The sequence below is a fragment of the Emydura macquarii genome, unplaced genomic scaffold, assembly GCF_026122565.2.
Source record: "Emydura macquarii macquarii isolate MOO-44397 ecotype Brisbane River unplaced genomic scaffold, CSIRO-AGI_Emac_v2 contig_312, whole genome shotgun sequence".
Lineage (NCBI taxonomy): Eukaryota > Metazoa > Chordata > Testudines > Chelidae > Emydura > Emydura macquarii.
Genome location: NW_027130449.1, coordinates 15,158,900 through 15,185,175, shown reverse-complemented (window position 1 = coordinate 15,185,175; position 26,276 = coordinate 15,158,900). Strand labels below are relative to the sequence as shown.

Below are 26,276 nucleotides of genomic sequence, written 5' to 3'. Positions count from 1 at the left end.
TAGCCTGTGGTGATATTGGTATTGGCTAAGCATGGACCACAGCATGCATGTAAACACACTCCTGAGTAACCATAGTCACACACAGTTCTTGCATAGCCACAGGCCTGAGTAGCCACATGCAAGGGTGCATGACCGTGGTGAGCATCTAGGCTCTGCTCTTCCCTTATAGGATGTGAACTCCCAATGTGATCATGCATGATTTCAAACTGAGGAGCAGGTGATAACCGGGGTTGACTGCCAGAAGCTGGGGACTGGATGCCAGGGGACAGATCACTCAATAATTGCCTTGTCCTGTTCACTCCCTCTGAAACATCTGGCGTTGGCCACTATCAGAAGACAGGACACTGAGCTGTGTGGACCATTGGTCTGACCCAGTATGGCCATTGTTATGTTGTTAGAATCATAGAAGATCAGGGTTAGAAGGGACCTCAGGAGGTATCTAGTCCAACCCCCTGCTCAAAGCAGGACTAAATTCAGCTAAATCATTCCAGCCAGGGCTTTGTCAAGCTGGGCCTTAAAAACCTCTAAGGATGGAGATTCCACCACCCTCCTGATGAATTTTTTTCCCCCTAATATCCAACCTAAACTGCCCCCACTGCAACCTGAAACCATTGTGCCTAGTTCTGTCATCTACTACCATTGAGAACAGCCTAGCTCCATCCTCCCTGGAACCCCCTTTCAGGTAGTTAAAGGCTGCTATCAAATCCCCCCTCATTCTTTGCTTCTGCAGAATAAATGAGCCCAGTTCCCTCAGCTTCTCCTCATAAGTCATGTGCTCCAGCCCCCTAATCATTTTTGTTGCACTCCGCTGGACTCTCTCCAACTTCTCCACATCCTTTTTGTAGTGGGGGGCCCAAAACTGGACACAATACTCCAAATGCAGCCTCACCAATGGTGAATAGAGGGGAATAATCACTTCCCGCGATCTGCTGGCAATGCTCCTACTAATGCAGCCTAATATGCTATTAGCCTTCTTGGCAACCAGGGCACACTGCTTACTCATATCCAGCTTCTTATTTACTGTTACCCCCAGGTCCTTTTCTGCAGAACTGCTGCCTAGTCCGTCGGTCCCCAGTCTGTAGCAGTGCATGGGATTCTTCCATCCTAAGTGCAGGACTCTGCACTTGTTCTTGTTCCCTGATCTTCCTGCATGTTGAAGGGAGAAGGGAAGGTGGGTGCTCACAACAGCGTCTTCTGACACACCTGCTAGTTCAGGTAAAGTGCTCATAATCCCATTGGTTCTAATAGCCAGTAATTTGCCACTCTCTCTTCCCTTCACATACACACACACAAACAAAACTAAGCTCCCAGGATGGAGATACTTGGTTGTACAAATGACCCAGCACTTCTATTAACTGCACGGTACTTAGCTCACCCTTAGTCTGCTTGGGTGTCTGGCAAAGCCTACCTCATACTGGGCAAGCTCATGAGCATTAGCATAGCATGACTGGATATATGGAGCTTGAAACGATGAGGCCTTTGTTTTATGTCTACTGCACCTTTACATTTCTGCTACTTCTCCAGGACTCTGAAGACAGCAGCCATTCTGTTCTGAGTTGCTTCACCTGTTGTTGAGATGACATACGCTCTCCTGGAGACTACTTTTATTCTTGGCATTTTCCTCACTTTAAAATAAGTTGCTTTAGACTGAATGTTTCTGTTGTGCTGCTTGTGCATGGAAATGTAACTGTCTTGTTTGCATAGTTACAGCCCTGCTAGTGAAGCAACACTGTACCTTTCCATGCATCAGCACAGAGTTTGAAGTGTCTCAGGCCAAAAGCATCAGAGAGCCTGAACACTGGATGACCCAGGAGGTACAGCCCTTTAAGAACTTTCCTTTTCTGAAAAATCAAAGTCAAAAACATTTCCTCCTTGTTGAGAAAAGTGCTGGCATTTGGTGACATCCAGGAGCCATCTGGACAGGACAGTGAATGTGGAAAGGACCAGAGAGCAACCAAGGGGACACAACCATTGCTTTAAAATGGAATAGGCCAAGCCCTGCTAGAAGTCATCCCTGGAGGGAACAATTGTGGTGGGGAGATGGACCAGTATAGGGAATTTGAGGACCACACTGTAATAAGAGACTCAGAAAAGGGAAGACTTAACCTTTCATAGCCAACACTTCAAAAGCAAATAAAGGATTTAGGACCTGATCCTGAGAGATGCTGAACACCCTCAATGCCCACTAAAGTCAGTAGCAGGATTGGTCTCTTAACCAAAGCAGGGATCCTGCCCTTTACCAGAATCCTCTGGAGAGTTTTCACATGATCTGATCATTAGTAGATCAATGAGTGAGTCAGACCCACAGTAGCAACCAGAAACCTCACTCTTCAGCGTCAGAGTTTAATTCACTCTCAAGTGAATGGAGGAGCTGGGGCTCTCTGGGGGCTGCTTTTAATTGCTGTGCCTAGCAAGCAGGAGACTCAGGTGCAGACATTTAACTGATTTGCTAAGCTTGCCATTGTGGGGGTTGTTCATTTGCCATTAGCTTGGGCAACTTTTCTTATGTCTGAAAAAACTCCTTCCTCTCCTGTTACTTCTGGGAACAACCAAGTGTGCCAGTCCTGAGTTTACATCTTTTTAAGGCAAATTTGCTCTTTTGGAGTTTCCTTGATTTTTAAAAATTACTTAATTTGATTTTAATGTTCTTCAGCAATGTCCATCAGAAACTTTACCTCTCCTGCCATTATTGCCCTGAGCCATAAGGGCGGGTGAGGCATTTGGCAATGGGGGTTAATTGTTTTTTCCCATCATCTTTTTTTGCAAGGTGTTCCTCTCAGTCAGGCCACTGGGAGGCCAGAGGAGGAGACCTAGATTAGGAAGCAGTTAATCAGTGGAAGAGGCAAACTGGGGCTTTTATTTTGACAGGGCACTGCTTGGCTTCTTGTATGAAGGCAAAGTGAATGATCCTGTTTCTCCAAATGATTATTCAGACTCAGGAAGAGAAAGAGGGAAGAAAGGAGCACTCCATGCACAGAGCTTTGCCTACTTTTAACAGCATCCTCTCAAAAAACGCAAAGCTCTTAGCTGGAGGGATCTAACAGACAGTTAAACAATAATAACGACCAAGAGTGGGGAAAAGAAAATAGTGGAAAAGGTTCCTGTAACTTCAGGAGGCAAGAGGGAAGTTGCTGCTAAAAATCAGCCAACCAACAACCTCCCCCACCAGAAACTGCGTTTGAATTCTTCTCAAGTGAAAGTGAAACAACTAAAGGAGTGAAAGTGTGCGAGAGGCAGAGTGTTTGCAATGTGTGTGCGCTGTGCATGTAGGTGAGATTCCAGTGCGTGTGGAAAGAGCATGATCCACTCCCCAGAGCCCCCTGCAGCTGGCTGGAAGGCTGTTGGTGAAGACCATGAGCCCTGACTGCATGTCTGTCCCCCAGCAGCTTCCAGATCCTCAGCTCCCCTCTAACAAGCTTCACCGAGCAGACAACTGCTGAAAAGCCCAAAGGAAAAAAGCGCAGGATCACCATGGGAAATACCTCTGGCCTTTCTTGAGACCCGGAGCAAGAAAAAGGTAAGTAGCCTCCCAACCACTTTCTTTCAGTGCCTGAGTGTTTTGCAATGAGAGGACTGTCCTACAGGCAGATCCTTTTTGTATCGTGTAGTGGTAAGTCTGGGTCTGGGCAGAGGCAGTATTTTTTTTTTCCAGCATGCTGCAGACTTCCAAGGTGATTTTTATAAAAGATCGATCAAAGTCCTAATTTTTATTTCCCCTGGAGACAAGGGCCCTTGTGGGGAACTCCAGTTTTGCCTTCCTCGGAGATCTGGAGGGAGTGTGGTGTGCGTTGTGCTTAGGAGTCCTGGTCGCAAATGAAGACCTGCAGTTGCAAAATGTTTCATTGTTGTGAGTTTAAAATGAAAGCGTGTCTTGCTTTTTTGTTCTTGTTTGTGAGGAAGTGCCCTCCCTTGCTGCCTGTTGGTATGCAGGGCTGCTCTGGGAGCTCAGCTCAGGCTGCTGACTTGGAGTACAATTCTGTGTGTCTGTCTGTTATTTTCTTGAGCAATCGACAGTTTCTTTGAACATCACCTCAAAGCCCAGATCTTTGATTATGGCTGTCATTTTCAGTCAGCATAGCTGGCAATAAGCAAGGGTGATAGACAGCACAGGCATCCAGTGACTGTGTAGAAGTCACTGAATTGAATCAAAGTACAGCCAGTGTGAAGAGACCAGGCAGGCCCCTTGGCAACTGAAGGTTGGCTGAGTGGCCCCAAAGGCTTCTGGTAGCTGTAGTCTTTTCCCTTCTCTTGTTTGTCTTGCTGCTCAAGCAGAAGTCTTTGCTTTTCTCTTCATTTTTTTTCATGCGCTCAGAATCATGGTGGGCTGCAGGCTGCTGAGCATGGAGGCTGAGCACAAGCCAGTCAGCAAATGCAGCATGGCAGAGTAATAGGTGAGAGCCGGCAGCTGGCTTTACAGAGGAGTAATAAGACATTTTACTACAACTCCCATGGGGCTGTTTGTTTTTAGAGGGTGAAGGTGGCAGCATTGAGAGGTTCCTAGACAGAGATGACAAGAACTTGTGGAAAGGGCACTGGCCTCAGACGAGCCTGGCTGTATTGGGTGGCTTTCCCTAGTCTCTTGTATCTGGCCCTGCTGCTCAGTCTGCAGTGTGCAAAGGATGCTTGCCTGCAGCTCTGGAGCAATGGTGCAGGGGATCCAGCCCTCTGATTATTTCCGTTCACTCCTCACTCTGTGGAGAGTTTTGTGACTTGGGGGTGTGTGGAAGAGAAGCCCTGTTTGCTCCTCCCTCCTCTCTCTGGGCATGTGATGAGCCTCATCTCCATTCTCTTTGGTGCTTGCTGCTTAGTTTTTAGGTTTGGAGATTCATTTTCTTAGGCTGCAGTGCTTCCCCTTTGCTAGGCACTGTCATTGGTGGCAATTCCAAGAGTGGGGGACTAGAGTACTCTCATTGATGGCTTTGCTCTAGGTGTGACAAGCTTACCTGCCATGCACCCAGCTTTCCCCATATGCTGCAGGCCTGGCCTGTTCTATCTGGGACTGAGCTGGGTTTCACAAGACGTCAGTCACCAGTTGGATCCAAACCCTGGGGTGGCTTGGAACGGTGACCCATTTTATTTGGAACTACTGAAGTTTAGGTAGACTCTGGATAAATGATTCCAGTTTTGGCCAGTTTCTTCACACTGAACTAGGTAGCAGTGAAAAGCTCTCCCTATTCCCTGGAATATCATGCCAGGGGCTACTCACTGTTCTCCCTTGGAAAGGACAGATGCCTGGTCAATTTGCAAAGAGCAAAACTCCTTTTTTCTTCTGCATTAACCCTCCCCCATCCAAATCCCTTTGCTGCCTCATGTTGAGGAGGTGGTGAAATTGCCCCAGCCCTACTTTGTGCTAGCAGCCACTTGCTGGGGTAGAAACATGAGAGGGATGCATTTCTGTGCATGTAAGTAATGCTACATGACAGGGCATGCTGTTGTGGTGTAGTATGCAGCATCTGCATGCCTTGGGGCAATGCTACATGACAGGGTGTGCGGCTGTGGAGTCTTACACTCGCGTCCTGGGCGTGTAAGGCACAGTACTGCCAACACTTAAGGCACAAACAACTGCGCACCTAGGATTGTGGTGCTGCCTTTGCAGAATGGAATACAAGGGTTTTAGCTGCTTACTCTTGACCTCGGGTTCTAGTGTCCTATTAACATGGCTCTGATTCTTCGCCACCCTGTCCAAATGCTGCTTCATGCCAAGCAGGAAATAATGCCATGCAGCTCACTTCATCCATCATTCTCAAAGTTCTCTGTGAAGGGGTGTGTGCATTGCTCTCCCTACTTTCACAGAGCGAGGGAGACAGCAACTGAGGCACAGAGAGGGGAAGTGACTTGCCCAAAGTCACATGATGAGTCTGTATCAAAAAAAACCCTGAGCATCCAAACCCCAAATGCTATAGACATTTTTTTACTTCTAATCTACCACTTCTGCTGTACAAAAATATCCAGTGATGTCCTCTCCTCCCTCTCTAGCTGTATCGCACAGTGAACCAAGGAGAAATCTACCTAGTTTTTCATGGGTTTTCGTGTCTTGATCATGTTTCAGTTCTCTCTACATCCAAAATCAGAACTTAATCTTTTTTTGGGTGAGGATTTTTAGGAAGAATACCAAAAATATACTTAAAAGAGTACAGGGTTAAAACCAAGATTTTTTTTTTTTTTTTTTTTTTTTTTTTTTAAACCCTGTTGCAGGAGGCTAATAATGATATGTAATCATAGACATTAAACCCAGAAGGGACCATCATGATCATCCAATCTGACCTCCTGCACAAAGTACTACTTTAAAATGGTCTATCTATTAACTTACTCCTTTAAGGTAGGTCCTATTGCCCCATTTTACAGATGGGGAGGAAAGTGAGGCCCAGTATTTGAAGTGATTTACCCAAGATCACACAAGGCAGCATCAGAGCAGAGATTAGAACTCAGGAGTTAGTGGCTCACAATCCTGTGCTCTTATCATTAGGCAACGGGTCTCAGCATAGCTGCTGGCTGCCTAGAATGTGTTGGGGTGAAACTCTGCTTTGGTTTCACTGGTGTAAATCTGGAGTAACTCTTGACTGGGGCCTGCACACTGCACTTGCACTTGTTTGGGCCCTCTAAGATTTTACGTCAGCTCTGTCTGTCTCTTTTGCTGACAATTCAACCCAGTTTGCACAGGCTTCTCAAAGTTTGGTACTCTGGGAAAGGATCTTTGCCTTCTCCCTCAAGTCCACCTTCCTGTCTGCATCCTGTATGTTCTCACCCTTCCAACTCTACTTCCTAAGTGAGGGGGCCTGAGGGGGTGTTCCCGTTGTAACACTGCTTCTTCTTACCTAGACAGAAAGCTCTCCCTTACCTCACCTGGGTACTTCAGCTGCATTCCTGGCCCATGCAGACTGGGGGCCAAGACATTCCTCTGCAGTTATTTTGTCTTGGTTTAGCGCGCGTGCACGCATCTTCTCCTGCCAGGTGCCACAGTTACAGAGTCCAAGTCACTGCCAGTCTCATCAGCATTTCTTGTGCCTGTCTCTTACTTATAGCCAATATCAAGTTGTTTGTGTCTCACTTCTCCAAGGGGGTTAAGGGAATCTTGGAGACTTTCTGTGGCCTGTTGGAGTCCACAGGGTTGAACTTGTGAATCGGTGGGTAAAAAGGACCCCAGAAGTCACTGGTTCAGACTGCCCCTGGAAAAGCACACTTCTCAAAGCAAAGGACATAGGAGTTTGGCTATTGCTTTGCTTCTCCATTTCTGATGGTGTCTGCAAGGTATATTGGGTTGGGCGGGAGCAGGGAAGGCTAGAAGTCAGGATTCCTGGATTCTATTCTTGGCTCTATATCTGACTTCTGGTGTGACCCTTAGGCAAGTCATTCCTGCTTTTGGTGCCTCCGTTTCCCATCCCTAAATACTTCCTAAGGAGCTGTGTGTGTAAAGCGCCTTGGGTTCCTTGGCTGAGACATGCTAGAGGAGGACAGGGTGGCAGTCTCTGTGCTGTTCTCTGTTGTGCTTACCTAGCCTTCCCCTGTGAACCAGAGCCTTATTGGAGACTCCCTCCCAGATGGTGTGTTTCCACAGGACAATCTCTAGGATGCCTGCTTGGCATCAGGCAGCTCCCATGGATACCCATCTCTGTCCTGTCCTCTCTGACTCAGTTACCAATTGTGGGTTTGGGTACTGAAATATTTCTGTCTGGGGTCACCTCCTTGTGGAGCCTGTACCTGCTGCAGCGCTATTCCCTGTCAGAGTGGGCACAGAGGAAGCAGTTAATGTCCCAGGCGCCTGCTTTTGATTTACGGAGCAGCACGTAATCGAGGGGCGGGTTGCCAGGAACCGTGCATGTATCCAGCTTCCTTGGAAAGCAGGGTTGGTGTTTGTGAGCGCAGCAGTCATTCTATTCTCAAGTGCAGGAGGAGAGGGAGCTTGTTCAATGCCAGCGAGGCCTTGTCATGACTAACCAAGGCCTATGCCGATTCCCAGCGATCAGGACACTGAGATTCCATCTCTAGCATCTCCCTGCCAGGTGTGAGCAGTCCTCCCTGGGAGAAGGGGCTCCCTGCTCCCCCTCTGCTTGGCATTCTGCTTCTTCCTTTGTATGGATGGGAGCAGGTCATTGTTGAGACCTGTCTTTTCTGTGCTGCTGCCTGGGTTGTGATGTGGGCTATGAAACATCCTTGGCACTGGAGTAGCTATAAGTTCCCTGAAGCCAGTACTCCTGCCCTGCTCCCTACAGTGCACCCTGCTGGGAGAGAGCAGCACGGGAGATCCCTTTAGGATGGGGCCACAGGCATGGTTAGGAGTAGGGGGGCTCTTCATGATAAGGAAGCAAGGCAGAGCAGAGATTCTTGAGATTCCTGCGTGGGGTGGGGTGGGGTGGGGTGGGCATCCCACCCTTTCCACAGCAAGGAGCTGGTCACTGGAGGTATGGAAGTCTGTTGAGGCTGCTCAGACTGAGAGTGGTGGGGCATGGGGTTCCTTCTCCATATACTCAGCTGATAGCTCCTTCCAGGAGGTTTGGGGGCTGTTTCTCCTCAGGTTGACAGGGTCTGGATGTGGATCATCAAAAGAAATGGCTTCTCTCTGAGTCCTGACTCTGCCCCCAAAATCCAGTGGAACCATCCAGGGTGCTAGAAATTGGTCCAGCAGAGAAGACTATGATGGTGGGGAGTCTGCTCTCCTCTGCCCCGCCTGCCAGAGTGGGTGGGGGGGGGCAGGCTAGGCTCTGGGTTCCAGCTCCTCTGGCTGTGGCTCTGACACTGAATGGGAGCAGGGTGAGGAGGACTTGTGGGGTGTGGTGGTTTGGGGCTGGCACACAATGAGAATGGCCCATGCATTTGTGTGAGCAATGGGCCATGGTAGCCATGCCCAGGAATCTGTGCCAGGCAGCAGTGGGATTGGCTGTCGTTTTAAAGGCTTGAGAAGGATCTCTGTAGTAGGGATGGGGCTCTGTCTGTGTTAGGAACTTTTAATTCCTCCTGTGGCTCATTCCCTTCCTCCGCCTCCCCACTTCCCCGGGGACGGACACCCTGGCCCTGGCTGGCTGACTCCATCTGGCTTTTTGACTTCTGCAGTGTCTGAGAAGCTCAGGCCTCTGCCTGGCCCAGGGGATCCGTTCCATGATGAATCTCTCAGAGCTGTGAGAAGTGAGTCTGTTTCTCGGTATATGAGGTTCCAGCTGGCAGTGCTGGGATCTGCTTGTCTGTGTGCTGAACAGTAACACCATTCGGGTCTTGGGAAGCACCTTTCAGCTGTGGAGCTCCAAGTGCTTCACAAACGTGAATCCTTCCCACACTCCTGGGAAGGGAGCAGGCAATGTGACCTCAGTCTTTCAGGTGGGAAAAGCAGAAGTACTGAAAGTAGAGTGATGTGCTTCAGGCTCACACATGGAGTCAGTAACAGAGCACAAGAGTCTCACTCAACCCCCAGCTCCTACCGCTATCTCCTGCTGCCTCCCAGAACTGGGGCTAGAATCTAGGCGTTTGGGCTCTCTGGCTCTTACTGCTAGATCTCACTTCCTCCCAGAGCAGAAATAGAGCCAAGGCTTCCTAATCGCCTGCTCAAACCTTGCCACCAAGATGCTTTGAGCCCCAGCACACATTAGTGAAAGTCAGAGGGCAGTGGGGAGCCTGCTCTGGGGCTGATACTCCCCAAGGTGATAAGCAGCTCCAGGAATCAGCTGCAGTCTGTGCCTAGGGGCAGGGTGTCTCCCTGGTTGATGAGAAGCTTTGCTGGAGCCGAGTCCTGGGCCAGGAGCCAGGTTGGCGTCCTGTGCCAGAGAGAGGGCGAGACTTGAAAAGTGGAGCCAAACTCCTCCTGTGTGAGAGATGGCTTGAAATATCAAGTGAAATCACAGAGTGCTCCTTGTTCTGCCTCTGCCTGCTGGTCTTCCCTGGCCCTGATGTGTGTGAATCACAGCAGTGGGCTGCTGAGGAGCAAGCAGAGCCTGGCAGAACATATGGGCCTTTCTGCTGATTCCTGACTCAAGGTGCTTGGGTTGCTTTAATAAATCTTGTTACTCCCCCTTTTCTTTCTGTCCCTTACTACCGCTAGTGCAAGAGCCTTCTCCTCTGTAGCTTCTGCTTCTGAAACAGCCCATGTACAGTTGCTCTCTATCTTGCTTTATAGTTCAGCTGAAAACCTCTCCTCTTCCTTGCCTCTGCCTTTTTAAATAATGAAACAGAGGAAGGGGAATTAGCTGGGAAGTGTCTTGAAGACACAGTTTTGTATAAAGATGCTGCACAAAATATTGAATATTTACAGACTTTATGCTCCTTAAAATGTAAGCAAAGGAAATGGCAGTTTTTTCTTGGGTTTGTGTGAGTATATTGTAGCTTCCTATATGTTGCTTGGCTTCCAAAGACTGGCAGTGTTAACGTTGGCACTGTCATGATCCATCAGAGATTCCTGAGTAAACTACAGAAGTAGACAAGTGTAGTCCCTATTTTACAGATGAAAAATTGAGGCAAGGAGAGAGGAAGTTGTCTAACTTCAGTACTAGGCAAATTGGTTGAAACTATAGTAAAGAACAGAATTATCAGACATATAGATGAATACAATTTGTTGGGGAAGAGTCAACATGGTTTTTGTAAAGGAAAATCATGCCTCACCAATCTACTAGAATTCTTTAAGGGGATCAGCAAGTATGTGGACAAGAGTGATCCAGTGGATATAGTGTACTTAAATTTTCAGAAAGCCTTTGACAAGGTTCCTCACCAAAGGCTCGTAAGCAAAGTAAGTGGTCACGGGGTAAGAGGGAAGGTCTTCTTCTGTATCAGTAACTGGTTAAAAGATAGGAAACAAAGGGTAAGAATAAATGGTCAGTTTTCAGAATGCAGAGATGAATAGTGATGTCCCCCAGGGGTCTGTACTGGGACCAGAACTGTTCAACATTTTCATAAATGATCTGGAAAAAGGGGTAAACAGGCAAAATTTGCAGATGATACAAAAACTACTCAAGATATTTAAGTCCAAAGCAGACTGTAAAGAGTTACAGGGATCTCACAAAACTGGGTGACTGGACAACAAAATGGCAGATGAAATTCATTGTTGATAAATGCAAAGTAATGCACATTGGAAAACATAATCCTACCCATACATATCAAATGATGGGGTCTAAATTAGCTGTTACCACTCAGGAAAGAGATTTTGGCGTCATTGTGGATAGTTCTCTGAACACTTCCACTCAGTGTTCAGTGGCAGTTGAGAAAGCTAACAGAATGTTGGGAATCATTAGGAAGGAAAGAGATAATAAGACAGAAAATATCATATTGCCTCTTTATAAATCCATGATATGCCCACATCTTGAATACTGCATGCAGATCTGGTCATCCCATCTCAAAAAAAAAAAAAAAAAATTGGAATTCAGGAAAGGGCAACTATAAAACAATCAGGGGTATGGAAAAAACTTCTGTATGAGGAGAGATTAAAAAGACTGGGACGTCTCAGCTTGGAAAAGAGATGATTAAGGGGGGATATGATAGAGGTCTATAAAATCATGACTGATCTGGAGAAAGTAAATAAGGAAGTGTTATTTACTCCTTCTCATAACACAAAAAATAGGGGTCACCACATAAAATTAATAGGCAGCAGGTTTAAAATGAACAAAAGGAAGTATTTCTTCACACAGTGCACAGTCAGGCTGTGGAACTCATTGCCAGAGGATGTTGTGAATACCAAGACTACAACGGGGTTCAAAAAAGAACTAGATAAGTTCATGGAGGATAGGTCCATCAATGGCTATTAGCCAGGGATTGCTGTTTGCCAGAGGTTGGGACTGATGGAATAGATCATTTGATGACTACCAGTTCTGTTCATTCCTTCTGAAGCACCTGGCATTGGCTGCTGTTGGAAGACAAGATAGTGGGCAAGATGGACCATTGGTCTGACCCAGTGTGGCCGTTCTTATGAGAGAGGAAGTGACATTGCGAAGGCCATAGAGTAAGTGGCAGAGCTAGGGATAGATCCTAGCAGTTCTAGTCCTGGTCCCTCTGCAGTGCTGCTTCCCACCCACTTACTTTCCTATATGTCCCACACGGTCTGAAATAGCTACTTGTAACCAGGGGTAGAGTAGGTGTCTCTTTGCCAGCTCTCTGAGTGCTTCAGCCCAATGACTTCTGGGAAATGTCACAATTGCTATGAGGCTGTCCAGTCCCATAGTGACAGACCTAAGGACTCCAGGGCTGGTCCTGCTATGTGCAATGTGGGCCTTGGTCTGGAAGGCCAGCTGTGGTGCTGCTGCAATGGAGTGCTCCTTAAATGTGTTCCATGTTGGTATCCAAAAGCTTTCAGTTCTCCCCAGGGTGTATGCCGTGGTTCCACATCCCATGTGGGGCAGGCAGAGACCTGGCAACTTTGGGGATTGCAAGGCCATTGGTGAGAAGGGGAAACATGAGATCCTGAACCGAGTGCTCACCAGGAGTATGGTGGAGAGGGAAGGGTGTTCTGTTCAGCCAGGCTTAATGTCTGCGAATTCTGGGGTCCAAATAGCTGGTGTGTTCAAAGCATCCCAGCAAATGGCTTTGCTTGCTAAATGGTATATCATGGGTAGGGTTGGGTAGGATGTCTTGACTGTCTATGAGCCCTCACGTGGAGCTCTCTGTGTTTAGCACCCTGCCAGAGCAGCAACGTGTATGTGTGGCTAGGTCCTCCATGTTGTGTATAGTTAGTAAGCAGTGATTTGGATCTCACTCTGCCTGGGAGATTTCTTCATGTTACATTTGTTGTGCATGGAGTCCAAAGACATAATAGGGTGTATGCCACATTGCATTCTCCTGCTGCAGAGGGGGCTGGGCATGCTCAAGCAAAATGCCAGTCTCTGTCTCCAAATGAGGCTGCATCCGTGTTTGGGGGAGGAAGCTGAGTGGCTGGACTTTCCACCGGAGCATGGTGTTTGTGGATCTGAATGCTGGCACGCTTGTCCCAACTGAGCCTCATCCTCGTATCTGTGTCGGGTTCCTGCTGATCTCACCCACAGGCCCCGTCGTCAGATCTTTGGCTTCTTTCTCATACAAACATAGAACTGGTGAAAGGCTCCAAACCCTGGCCTTAGCGTTTGGTGTCTTCTCTATCTGCAGAACAGGGCAGCCTGGGCACAGGTGAGGCAGGGCAAGTTTCTCACACACTAGCCCTGCCAACACGACTCACCTCAACCTGCCAGAGACATGTTTCCTCTAAGAATCTGCCTGATTTGTCCAGCTTAAACCCCTAGGGCCAAATTCAGTACTGTTGTAAGGCTCCACTGAAGCCAATGGAGACTGCACCTACTTGTAGTCAAGATGTATGTGGCCTGTCCTGGCTGTGGTAGGTGCCCATGTGGTGGATTTCCCCATCCCACCTGTACCCAGGAGTGATAGCTGCCCTGTCAGGCTTGTGTCAGTCAGCGGATCAAGCAGGTAAAGACTCGACTGAGCGTTTCATTCTTCTTTAAAAGCAAATACTGGTTTAACCTGCTCAGTGGATACAGTGTTCTTCTTTTCCTGTCCTAAATGGTTGTGTAGTATTTTTATGCAATGGTAAACAGCTGCCATGCTCCATGCCAGAGATGGCTGCATTTTATCAGGGGGTGAAGTGATCTCTGCCTCGTGCAGTTGGATACTGGATACTCAAGTGTTCTAGGCTCCTTCGGGATGATCTAATGTGAGGCTTTTGTCATTAGTGGGTGAGGGCGTTTGTGAACTTGGACTAGGCAGGGCCCAAATATGCATAGTTTGGGGCTGTGAGAGACCCAAATGTCTGTGAGTGTTCTGAGAGCGTAAATGGCTGGGATGGATGGGGAGGAATTGCTTGGCATGCTCCAAGGGAGAGTGATTAGGAGCCAGGGGGTGAAACTCTAAGTGACTTGAGCTAGATGAGGCTGTGTAATCCCCGATAGTGCAGTGCTTTCACTCCTTCCCTTGGGTAGGAGACAATCCTGCATTGGTCCCCAGTGGGGATTGGGTCAGACGAGACATGAGTGGAGCTAGTCTGGCCACAGCTGAGCTCAGGCACTGCGATTAGATTGAGCTAAAAGCTGCTTGTGTCCATGTTTGATCTTCTCCCTGGCAAGGAGGGAAAGGAACTGGGTAGACACAGGGCTGGCCCGAGCAAGTTTCTTCTGCTGTCCCCAGGCCATAAACAGGGCAGCGGCTCCAAACTCCAGCACTGTTACTGAGGATAGCTTGGGGTCTTTGTTGCCGGTGGCTGTCCAAAAAATAAATTTTGCCTCCAGAACTGTCTGCCTCTCAGGCTGTGATATTTTCAAGGGGAGTGAAGCTGTGGTTTAGAATGAGTCCTTTGGATGGTGAGAAAATTGCTGAGTAGCCAGTTTCCAGGCTGCCGAGGACCAAGCCAGGGCCCAGCTTGGCTGCCAGAAGCAACAGGCTTGGAATTTCCTCTGCCTGGTGCCAGGTCCTCTTGGGCTGGCCACTGCACCTCTGATGGGGCCAAGGCTCCTCTACAGCCCCACGGATGGGGGTGCTCCCACAGCAGGGTGGGTTACACTTGGAATTGAGAACCTCCTCCCATTCTTGGGGCCTGGTTTCTATTTTCTTTTCCAGGGTCCAAGCTGTTTTGAATTATGCAGCCTGCACCTCCCGCGGGGCTCCCGAAGCAGCCGCCTAATGAGCTGAGCTCCTGACAAACTTCATTCTGGCTCTGGCTGTGCTCGGAAAATTTTATAGCCTTTTTAGAGAAAGGAAATGCCAGTAACGTCTGTCTCTTCTTATTTTTATGAGGGGGTTCCAGTTGAGTGGGGGATGGGGGGCTTGGAAAAGAAGATCGGAAGGATTTTGTATCGCACTTATGGCGTTAACCCCTCCTGCCCGCTCTCAACAAAAGTTCATTGGAGTGGGGATGCTAGTGATGGGTGCACAGTGGAGTAAAACTGTTGTGGCTGCACCTTTCAGAGCTGTGTACGATAAGACCTCTAAAGGGCCATGGCTGGGGGGAGAGGAGCGGGAGTGTGGTGGAGCATAGGGAGAGTTCAGAGAGACTTGGGCAGTGGGAATAGGAGGTAGTGGTACCATGTAGTGGTAGGCCCTGGGGAGGCAGGAGTGTGAATGGTAGGGGGTGGGATCAGGCCACCAGCCTGGATTCCATGAAGTACTGAGCCCCTCTCTACCAGAGCATCTGGCTTCCTAGTGGGAGATGGTTCTGTGGGATAGGCCTAGCAGCTCCTCTTCTCCTCTGCAGCCCCCAAACAACCTGTCATCTGTTGCTGTGCGCTTAGCAGAGCTGGAAGGGCTGGGAAGGAACAAGGAAGGTGTGTCCCGTGCAGGGCTGCTGCTCAACCAGGAAGGGAAGGAGAGGGAAGTCTCCGGTACTAGGAATCGGGGGCCACCTGTGGTTGGATAATTTGGCATTGACACGTGAACTTGTCCAACTGCTCCTCACACAGGCTGTAGGGAACTCTGCTGCTGGCTGCCAGGATAATTATTAGTCATTTAATCTTTGCTAATTATGTGTTTAAATGAAATATCAAAACTGAGTTTTATTATTTCTACTGTGACAGCACCCAGAGGCCCCACTTGGGGTCTGGGCCCCTCATGTTGGGTCAATTAGACAGTCCCTCCCTCATAATACATTAGTGACATACTGCCTGGGCAATAATCACAGGGAAAAAGGCCCTTATGACACAAGGAAGTCCAGGAGCCTGGTTTGTTTACAGATTGAATCTGCTCCCCAGGTGGCTCAGAGTCAATCTAGAGCCCAGGTGATTAGGCTATAGCTTGTCAGCGTGGACTGGTGGCAAAAGGTATCAGAATATTATCCCTGGATACTGGCACCCTCTCTACTCTCAGAACATGGGCAGAGCAGGCTTCCCTGTGTTGTTCTGCCAATGGGCCTCTCCATTTTCTGGAGGGGTCACTATTAGAGTAAAGGGAACGCAAACTCTACATGCTCCTGGTACCTCTGTGGAGACTGCCAGCGAGGGACCAGTTGTGGCATGGGCACTATCTCCTGGGAACCACCAGTTTGCTTATAGGTAACCATTAAACAGCTGCCAGCTGGTCACATTGATTACTGTTGTGCTGGGCTGGGTCGGAGGTACAAATCTCCTGTTAAGGAGGCAGAGCTTATGAGCTCACCCACTCCTCTATGAGGGGCCCTTTGGACTGGGATTTAGCATGGCCAGAGTGTCTTCACAGGGGGGTTGCCCACATGTCCATGCCTTGTGATCAGGATCCTACCCCTGCTATGTAGTGGCCTGAGATGCAGTTCCTACCTTGTATGCATTCAGAGTGTGTCTGGTTCCTTTTTCATGACCCAGAGGGATCTATGGGGTGGAATATATAAAAATTCAGCTGCCTGGGGAGATGCACAACCCCTTCTCTGGGTGGGGAGGGGCCAAGTTTTCTGCATGATCTGTAGGCATCAGCTGTTGCCAGTCAGAGTGAATGAGCGTCAGATGTGGGCAGTGCATTGCCCGGGGTGGATAAAGGCTTGTGTCTGTCCCGCTCTGAGGACTTTGCTTGTTATTTGTCTCTATTTGATGTGGCAGCCTTAGCAAGCCTGGCCGCTTCCTGAGCGAGTTGAGGAGTGGGATGCAGGCATCAGAATTGTGCCCTACTCCTCCTCCTCTGGTTTGTGCTGTGCAGGAGCCAGAGGGCACACCTCCCCAGGGCAGTGAGTGATGGGGCCACCTCCCCTCCCCAGCCTGGGAAGTGAGCAATGGTCCCCCCTTTCTTTAACAGATTTTGTGGGTGGAAGTTGGATTTTATTGGGGTATTTTCTAAAGCTTAGAGGCTGGGTACTCTCGCCCTCTAGCTGCAGAGTATGAATCCAGCCATCCCAATGTTTCCTTACTTAGATCCAGCACTGGGCCTCCCCATTCAAACCTGGGGCTGCCACTGGTGTCTCGTTTCAGGGGACTAGCAGGGTGGGATGAGAGTAGCATGAGGTTCCAGGTGCTCCTGGGATGTGAAGCATTTGCCAGCCTGCAATGTTACTAGTATGGCCTGGGGCCTGATTCTAGGAGCAGCTGAGTTCCTGCAGCTGTCAATAGCTGCACTTTCAGAACTGAGACCTCTACTGCCCAAGTGACTCTCAAGTCACGCCTGGGGTTGGGCTGAGGCCCAATACCTCCCAGTGCCACTTGGTGAAGGAGTATTGAGTCTGTACTGAGTTGTCTCCATGCCAGAGAGATGCAGCCCAATAATTGAAAACCAGGCTAGATAGCGGGGAAGTGGAAAAACTTGGGTCTAGAAAGTGAGGGAAGCAGCCACTCTCTCAGCAATGTGGATGCTTTGCTATAATGCACAGAACTAGAGGTGTGTTCACAAGGGGACTGTATATGTGCGCACATGGGCAGGGTGAAGTCTCTGCATGCAAGCACATACACTTGGGTTGTTTTTTTGCGTGCCATGTGGACTCCTGGCAGTCTCTGGAAGCACAGTCTAAATGACTTCCGTTAAAGCCCAGACTCGGAGAAAGATCCTACCTGCTCTTTTGGGCAGAACTGTGCTCACCATGACTCTGCTAGCTTCATGACTCCTTTGAGCATGATGCAAGGAGTTGGTTTTTGGCCAAGAAAAGCATGGGTTAATCTACGTTCTGGTCCTCGTGGAGAAATCCTCCCTCTGTGGCAGACAGAAAATCTAAGCCTGATGACCTCCACTGTGTAGATAGTCAGGTTCTGAATCCTCTTGTAGAAAGGGCCTTGGAGGGTTTTAAATGACATTCTCATGGTCAGTTATGTATAGAACAAAATGTGTTGGCTGCAGCTCCTCACTTTCCCCCATATTAGTCTGCTTCCAGCTTACACTCCTTATGCTGCTGCCATTGTGTGTGTGAAGGCAGCTGCTAGTGTTGTGAACCTCCAGACTTCTTTCAGAATGGAAGCCTTGGTGGGATAGGACCGCATGGGGGTGGTTGAGCATCGTGCGTGCGTACGTACGTACGTACACGTACCTGGGCTTAGAACATGCAGCCCATGTGGTTTCAAATGGCTGTATCTATGCGCTATCATGTCAGTAACTCCCCTAGGAGGCTGGGAGTTGAGACTTCTCCAGGTTGACAAATATTGTACTTTAAAACAAACAAACAAAACAATTTACAACAGATTTTTTATTTCCATGATGCCAGCAGTGGCTTTCCATTTTATAGTTTTAAATTGCTGAATTGGATGTTTTGTTCTTATTTCGTTAATTAGTTTCCTAATTGTTAATAGAGTTTCAGTTTTTACATAGCAATTTTTTTCCTACTAATAAGTTTCATGTTTAAAATACTTTTCTATGCTGAAAAAGATAAGTTCAGGCCTTTCATTAGCTTCCTTACTGTGAGAACACAAACTCAAATGCAAAACAGATGAGCAAATAGCTTGTGCTATGTTTACAGCTGATAACACTTTCTGATGTATTGAACATCCACAAGTCAGTAAAGTTGCAGTGCTTTGACCAGTCTGTGCTCCTCCATCAGCGTTCACAGGCTGACATAAATGGGACTTGTGCTCCTATTTCACTTCAGGACTGTAAGCCTGTATATTCCCTGACAGGTGGGAATTGTCTAGTGCTTAAAGTTGGGGACTGGGAGTCAGGACTCCTGAGTTCTGTTCCTGTTTCTCCTCATGATTTACTGACGCTACCACAGGCACCTATGCCATAACCACTGGGAGATGAGGAGGGGTTTCAGTAACTATTTGTTGGTCACATTGAGATCTGTGGATAAAAGGAGCTATAGGAGGGCAGGGTTTTATCTTCCAGGCTTTGGGGGTCTCAGGCCCAAGTGCAGCCCTGGCACAAGGGCCTGCAGCTCCACCGAATTCAGAAGTGAGAGAGAGAGTTGCTCTATGTCTGTCTGTTACTCCTGATGCAAGGACTGCTGGATTTTATTGTGGGGCTCTTCCTGCCTTGCATCCAGGTTCTCCAGATCACTGGCTGAGCTCTTTCTTTGACCCGGGGTCAGGGTCCTGGGACTCCTGTTTCACATCTCTCCCGGCAATGCTTATTGGAGGGAAAAGGCAACGTAAGCTTTCTCAGCAGAAGCTGTCATGTTTGTCCTGTTCAATTGCTGCCGCCTTCCTATTGCTGGGCTGGAGGGCAGTGGGCCCTCGGCAGACATCTGCTGCCTCCTCTCCTTCCCCTTCCCCCCCCCCCCCCCCCCCCGCCTCCTGGCAGACAGGCAGCAATGGCTTCCCTATAAACTGAGTTGCTCTTTACATCACTCCCCCACCCCAACCAAAGCTTCTGCTCTGATAGGCTCCTTCACTGGACCTTGAAATGATGGTTTCCCTGGTTCTCTAATATCTAAGCAGCTTTCCCTCTCACTGGATAGTAGGTTAAAAATCCAGGGAGGATGCTGGAGGGGGAAAGCTTGAGAGCTGGGTGTCACTTGCTCCAGTCTGGCTTGCCTTACAGGCAAACCTCCTCCAGGCTGGTATCCAGCTAGAGCTAGATATAGGTGATTCAGCTGTGAACTCGAGGCCACATGCCAGAGTCTGGTGTCTGGCTCAGAAGTATCCCATGTAGGTGTGGAGGGTGGGGTTGCCAGCACAGTGTGTGCTGCTGCAGGTGCACAACTGGCCCCTTTCTCCAAGAATGAGAGTCTGTTTCCTCCTCCTGTGTCCAACAGTGGCAAGATTCCCTCCCTTCCACCCCCTCTGTGGGCTGAAGGAAAGCCAGTTTAATGGATCTCTTCCCCTGTGACAGTGACCTGGAGACTCAGTGCTTTCACAAGTCACAGCTGTGGTGCCAGTACTCCAACCTTGCAGTGCTTTCTATTTTTTAATTTTTGGCCTCTTGCTGTGCTGGGTTCCTGTGTGCGAACATGCAAATGATCCAGAAAGGTGGCATTCTGTGGGCACGTAAATGGGGAACCGAAGGAGGGGAAGATGGAGGTAATCTAAAGTCCAACTTTTGCCTTATCCCCAACCTTCTCTTTCCCTGACACATTTTTTGAGGCCCATTAGCTGTGGGATTTGTGCTTCTAGCCTCAGAGCTCCTTTGGAGACAGGTATGTACCTGTTGACATGATCTAGGATGCCATCCCATGTGCAGCTACAACAGAGACAAAACGTGGTGGAGAATGGAAAATCCCATTCAAGCTCCCATTTCCCTGCAGGACTGTTAATGACAGGTGGAAAAAGGGGGAGTAAGACCTGGAGCACAGTCAGCATTATGTACCCCCTCCTCCCAAGATGAGGTAGGGAACAGCAAATAGCAGCATGAAGGGGCAGCTGGCCTGTAAGCTGTGGGGCAGCCTCCACGTGAGATGCATGGACTGCTACTCAGAAAAAATAGTAGAGGATAAAAGAGGGCTCAGCAGTGGTGACTGTAAAGGCAGATTTTGAAAGAAGGAGTTGGAGAGATTGCAGAAACATGAGAGTTTGGAGTGGATGGACCTGGTGGATGATTTCATGCTCTGTGGCAAAAGCATTATGATGTGTGAGAGAGAGATTCAAAGAGGCTTTTACAAGAAGACAAAAGTCTCCTGGTGGAGTGAGATGGGTTTGATTTTGCTCACAGTTACCATCGTCTTTTCAGTCGGTGCCACGGAGGTGGAAAAGCTCCATAAGAGCCCCAGAGGAGCTCAGAATCCGCTGCTGACATAGAGTAACTGCACCTGGCATACGAGTTATCAATGACATGATGTCACACAATATGCCCCTCAGTTTGTCCAGCAAGAAGCCTATGTTAGGGAACAGTGCCACCCCTTGCCAGTGCTGGGCACGGAGGAGGGAGCAGTAGCAGGAGGTGCACTTAGATGCACAAGTGAAGAGTTAAATCGTAGAGGAACATACTTAGCGTGGGACTAGAATGAGACCAGTGGGTGGGGCCCTTTGAGGAAACAAGGAGGTGATGAGGTCATTGACCTACAGGACAGCTAGGGGCTTAGGGTGGGACGTGTCTGAGAGAGAGGGCTGTTTCTGATCTGGTAACAGAGGCTTCTCAAGGGAAGGGCCATCTTCAGACGTGTTGCTGGGCCTTGGCACTTAATTACCAGGCACCAGCAATGAGTGTGGTCATGTACAAAACCAAGAGGGAGGTGCTGCCCCAAGGAGCCTATGCTTCATTTGGACAGAGACTGGTGGGGGAAGTCCGGGTGCTATGGGGGGGAAGTCCATGCAGTTGAAGGGGCAAGGGCCTGGAGGAGTGTCTTTGCAGTTGGTGAGTTCACTGTGGGGGTAGGGGGGAGCCACATACAGCTGGCAGGGTGGGAAGAAGCTGATGTGTATTTTTATATTATCTAAGGTGCTGAACTGCGATGATTGGGATCAGCCCCATTGCATGAAGGAGGAAGTGAGTGGTCCACAGTCATGCAGCTAGAGCTTGGATTAGAACCCAGGTAATTTGGTTGGACATTAACCACAAGCCCATCCTTCCTGTATATACAGCAAGCCTTTGTATATAAGAAAGAAGAGGCAAGTGGAAGAGGCTGAGGCCCTTAAGAGGTGGGGCTGTGTGTGCGAGTGCATGTGGCACATGAGAGATGCTGCCAAGAACCATAATGGAACTCCCTGTCTCATGGTTTGCTGGCAGATGTTGGCAGGGGTGGGGGCAGCAGGACTGGGCTGGAGGCCAGAAATGTGCACACGTGTCCCTGGGAAAGGAAGTCGAAATGCTTCAGGATGCTAAACTCTCACCTGCACAGGTGATCCAGGATTATAGCATCAGAGGAGTGAGATGGCAAAGGCCTTCCCACGCTGAGCTCTTTCCCAGAACCTGAAAGGAAGTGATAAAGAGATAAGGGAACCTGGTCAGAGGGTGTTTAAAACCTTCCCTTGGAAATGGGTGTAGTACCAGCAGCCTGAGGAGAGGCTAACAGACTTGTGTTTACCTGAGATGCTGGGGAGAACCAGAAAGTCCATGTAAAAGCCTGTTGCCGGCCCAAAGGGGAGCAGAGAAAAAGCCATCTTGGATATTGAAGTTACTCTGGAGGGAAAGTGGCTGGTGTGGTGACACAAGGGTTTGTGTCAAGATGGCGGCTGACGTTGGCATCCTTCTCTCCAAGGTTGGGGAAAAAGGGCTTGGAGCTTTATCACCACTGACAGCTGGGTCCTAAGCACCGTCAGATTGGGTTCGAGAGCTCGAGTTCGAGAGCTTTTTTGCCAACTGATGTTTTCAAGCGATTTGCCACCTTTGCCTCAGTCTGCGGTCTCAGCCTTCCATGACAGTTCAGATGTGCTGGAGGTTCTTGGGCCACACATCCGCTTGCATGCAGGTGGTCCAGTTTGCAAGGTTGCATCTTTGCCCCCTTCAAATGTGGCTGAGTACAGGTTACCGTCTGACTCCACCCCTTGAACAGATTGGTCTGTCTCCCTCCACTGGTCCTGGACTCCTTGTAGTGGTGGACACTTCTGGAGAGTGTTTGTCAGTGTTTGTTTGGCCCTTACCAATCAGGTCTGTTGTCACTGACGCCTCCCCGATGGACTGGGGAACACATCTGGGTTGCTGAAAGTTCAGGGTCTGTAGTCTGAGCAGGAGGCCTCACTGCATATCAACATGCTGGAGCTTCGGGCCATCTACAATACCTGTCACATTTTTCTGGACCATATCAGCAGCTCAGTGGTTCACATACTTACATCGCGGTGGTATTGTCATTATTATGTGAACGGGCAAGGGGGAGCACATATCAGGGTGCTCTGCCAAGAGGTAATCCGATTGTGGCAGTTCTGAATCAAGGAGAGTATCACTCCTATAGCCAATCACTTGCTCCGGGTCCAGAAGCATCTCAATGACCATCTTATTAGGAATTCTTACCTGAGTCATAAGTGGTCCCTGAAGACAGACAAGTATCCTCCAGGTCATATTTGCAACCTTGGGGATTCCAGTGATCGACCTATTTGCTACAAGAGGTAACAGGAAATGTTGTTTGTTCCGCTCTCGAGCTGGCCTCGGTCTGGGCTCCTTGTCCGACGGGTTCCATCTCCGCTGGCAGTTGGCTCTCCTGTCTGCTTTTCTCCAATCCCAGTTCTCCCACAGCTCATCCTCAAGCTGAAGGTGGATCAGGCCAAGGTCGTTCTCATTGCCCAGGTGTGGCCAAGGCAGTGCTGGTTCTCTGACCTTCTTGCAAGATATTTAAAAGGGCCCCTTTGTCTCCATCCTCTGGTCTGAGGGCCAGTTCCTCTGTGGGAACTTAACATGGTCCTAGTGGCTTTGATGGGACCTCTGTTGGAGCCCCTGACACCGTGTCCCTTTCTGTTTTTATGTCAGAAGACTGCATGCCTAGCAATGATAACATCGGAAGGAGAATGGGAGTGGCAGGCTCTGATGGCAGAGCCCCTTATACACAGTTCTTCAAGGACAAAGTGACTTTACTGCCACACCCAGAATGTTTGTCTAAAGTGGTTTCTCAGTTTCATTTGAACCAGGCAGTATATTTACCTGTGCTCTTTCTGCATTCATTTCCAGAGGAGCACTGTTTCCCCACAGTAGATGTCAGTCAATGTCTAGCCTTTTCTCTAGACAGACTAAAGTGTTTCATCCTTCGCCTTGTCTGTTTGTGTCACATGCAGATCACATGAAGGGGCAAAGGGTCTCTTCACAATGATTTCTAAATGGATAACATTTGTATCAAGACTGTATATGAAATTGTTTCAGCTATGCCCCCTCAGCAGTTGTGAACTCATTGTACGAGAGTGCAAGCAACGTCAATAGCATTCCTCAGTGACGTTTCAATATTGGACATTTGCAGGACTGCTGTATGGTCATTGATACGTACGTTTACTAACTATTGTGCCATTGCCATGTCATCCGGAGAGGATGCAAGTTTTGATAGAGCAGTCCTGCAATCCTTATTTAGGTAGACTCTGAGCCCCTCCTCCTCTGGTGGGTACTGTATGTGGGCCACCTAAGTGGAATCACAGCTGCATCCACTTGAAGAAGAAATGGTTACTTACTGTAGTGGTGGTTCTTCGAGGTGTGAAGCAGATGTATTCCACAACTCTCCTTCCATCCCCTCTGCGTTGGAGTTGGGTCTCTGGACATTTGGTGTGAAGGAACTGAGGCGGTTGAGGCACTGCCACCTCAGATAGCCAGAGGAGGGGCTATGAACATGAGATGCAAGTACAGCCTTTTGTGGGTACTGCTAGGCAAAATTCTCTGACTCCACTGTGCTAAGCACGGAATACACATCAGCATCACAGCTCAAAGAACCAGTTACAGTAAGGAACTGTTTCTTCTTTCACATCCTAAAATGGCTTATGTCCCCTGTGGCCCATAAATATCATCCTCTCCCATCCCTAGTGCTTGGGCCTGAGCGTGACTAGCTGGGATAGGGCTGGGTTCTGGGTACAGCTTGACCCTTCACTACAAGGCAAACAGCTCAGGCTGTGCTGGGCGCCATTCTTTTCCCAGCTCAGTGCTGGACTCCTCAGCTCTAACATGCTTGGCGCTCGTGGAGCCTCTAATCCTTGCTGGTAGTTACAGTTGTTGGCAAGCTGGGAAGCCGTTAAGACTTATATACTGGCATTTGACTCTAGGCCACGGATGGAACTGACGCACTGACTCCCACACCTGGGGAGGTGTACCTATGCTCCTGTTCTACTGATGTCTGTTGCTGAGCTATCTCCCTCGTCCCCAGGCTAGGGCCTGGCTGAAACGCAAACCAAGCAAGCAGCTGTTTGTGGGGCCCTATCTCCTCCACCACAAGGGGGAAGGAAACGACTCATTGCTACTCTCCCACCCCGTGTGGAGGGAAGTAACTCTCAGCCCATTCCCCACAACCTTCCTGGTGTTTTCAGGGGAGCACGTTCTTAGGCTTCCGCTACTGAGAATCCTCCTCCTCCACCACTCCATTTTTTATCTCGGCAAACAGCATCATGCTTGCTGGGACAGACAAGCAGCGGAGCAGTTGCCATGCAAAGGGTTAATTCTGTGCAGCAGCTTGCTCTGTGCTGCAGGAGTGGTGTTTAGCAGCTTGCTCCAGTTGGCTTCTTTCCCAGAATGCTTTGGAAAAGCACTGACCTCTGACCCCCAGTACAAACTAAGCCCAGCACGTGGGAGGGAGAAATTACTCCCAGACCTTCAGGCTCCAGAGTTTACAAGCTGCCTGCAATAAAGCAGCCATTTTTTTCAGACAGTCACTAAATCTCCCCTTTTAGTTCCAGTGCTAACCCCTGCCCCCTCCAATTCTTTTTCCTGGAACTTCTTCTCCAGAGGCAACACCAGCCCAGTAGCCCAAGGCTTGTAGCTCTGCAGAGCTTCAGAGCTGCTGGTTCTAAGCTGTGAGTCATGGATCTCATCATGGAAGCCTTTGTTAGACGTGTGGCGGTCAGCCTGTCCGGTTGCTTCCTGCATAATCCTGTAATGACCATGCTGTGTTCACTGGGATGCCTGCATGCCTTATTAGGGCCTCTCCAGAATGGTTCCTCTAGGGGGTCTCTGAACCTGCCTGTTCTTTCCTTGACCCCCCTACCAGTGTGCGCACATGTAGAATCCTGTGTCTGCTCTGACCATGGACTGTGACCCCTCAAAGTGTGAGGGCTTGTGGCTTGTGCTGTAGACTATACCTTGTTGGAAAGGAGCCTTGCATACAACAGTCCCTGAAATGCCAATTTAAAGGGATGGGTTACAGTAGCTCATTAAATGGCAATATTGTCTTAATGGTCACATCAGGAAATAGGGAGTCAGGACTCCTGGGTTCTATTCCCAGCTCTGCCACTGGCTGTGCAGTTCCTTAGCTTCTCTGTGCCTCAGTTTCATCATCTACAAATGGCAATAACAATACAGTGGCCACACTTAAATCTTTCCAACTCCTGAGGTAATCCAGCTCCCTCCGTGGTCCCTGCAGTGAGTCTAGAATTAATTTCCAGCCAAGCTGGCCACTTTCTAGGAGTGATTGCTGTGTGGGAGCCTCAGGAGACTTTGCCAACTAGTATTTATAAAGCGTGGTGTGATCTGTGCACAAGAAACCAGGGAAGTGCCAGTTGGTGCTCTTTCCCTTCTGACTTCACTGATCGCTCCAGCTGAGGCTGTAAGCTGTGTGCATCTGGTACTGCGCTGAGGACATTGGTGCTTAGCATTGCTGTACAGGTAGTTCCTGCAGCAGAGGGTGTGGGGAGTTATTCATGTTTGTACAGCGCTTTGAGAACACTGCACTCATTATGAAAGGCTATCCTGCCATGGGCACTATGGGATCCAGATAAATAAAATAGGAGTCAATATTTTAAAACAATTACTTCCTCACTCCTGCTGCTTCTTTCATGCAGATTCTCAGGCAGACTGTGGGTGAAGGAGGGGAAACACCCACAGCGTGCAGGCTTTGGAGCCACAAACCCTGGGCCTGTGGATCATTGCACCGACAAAAAAGAAACCAAGTCATTCTCACTTCTAAACACATGCACAAAGCCAAATATACTTCTCAGGAACAGCTCTCCCACTGCATA

At 49.0% G+C, this 26,276-nt stretch overlaps 1 protein-coding gene across 6 annotated transcripts in view; it reads left to right on the top strand.

Moving 5' to 3' along the window:
* The first annotated feature begins 1,645 nt into the window (after positions 1 to 1,645).
* Positions 1,646 to 26,276, top strand: part of BCL9L (BCL9 like) — a 90,782-nt gene continuing 66,151 nt past the window's right edge. For 2 of the 6 annotated variants that reach the window (XM_067566562.1, XM_067566555.1), the window contains exon 1: positions 1,646 to 3,517. The gene's annotated coding sequence lies outside the window, so the exon portion shown is untranslated. Of the gene's footprint in view, positions 3,518 to 21,141; positions 21,236 to 26,276 lie in introns of all 6 variants that reach the window. The other 4 variants (XM_067566545.1, XM_067566538.1, XM_067566531.1 and 1 more) reach the window with 4 other exon arrangements.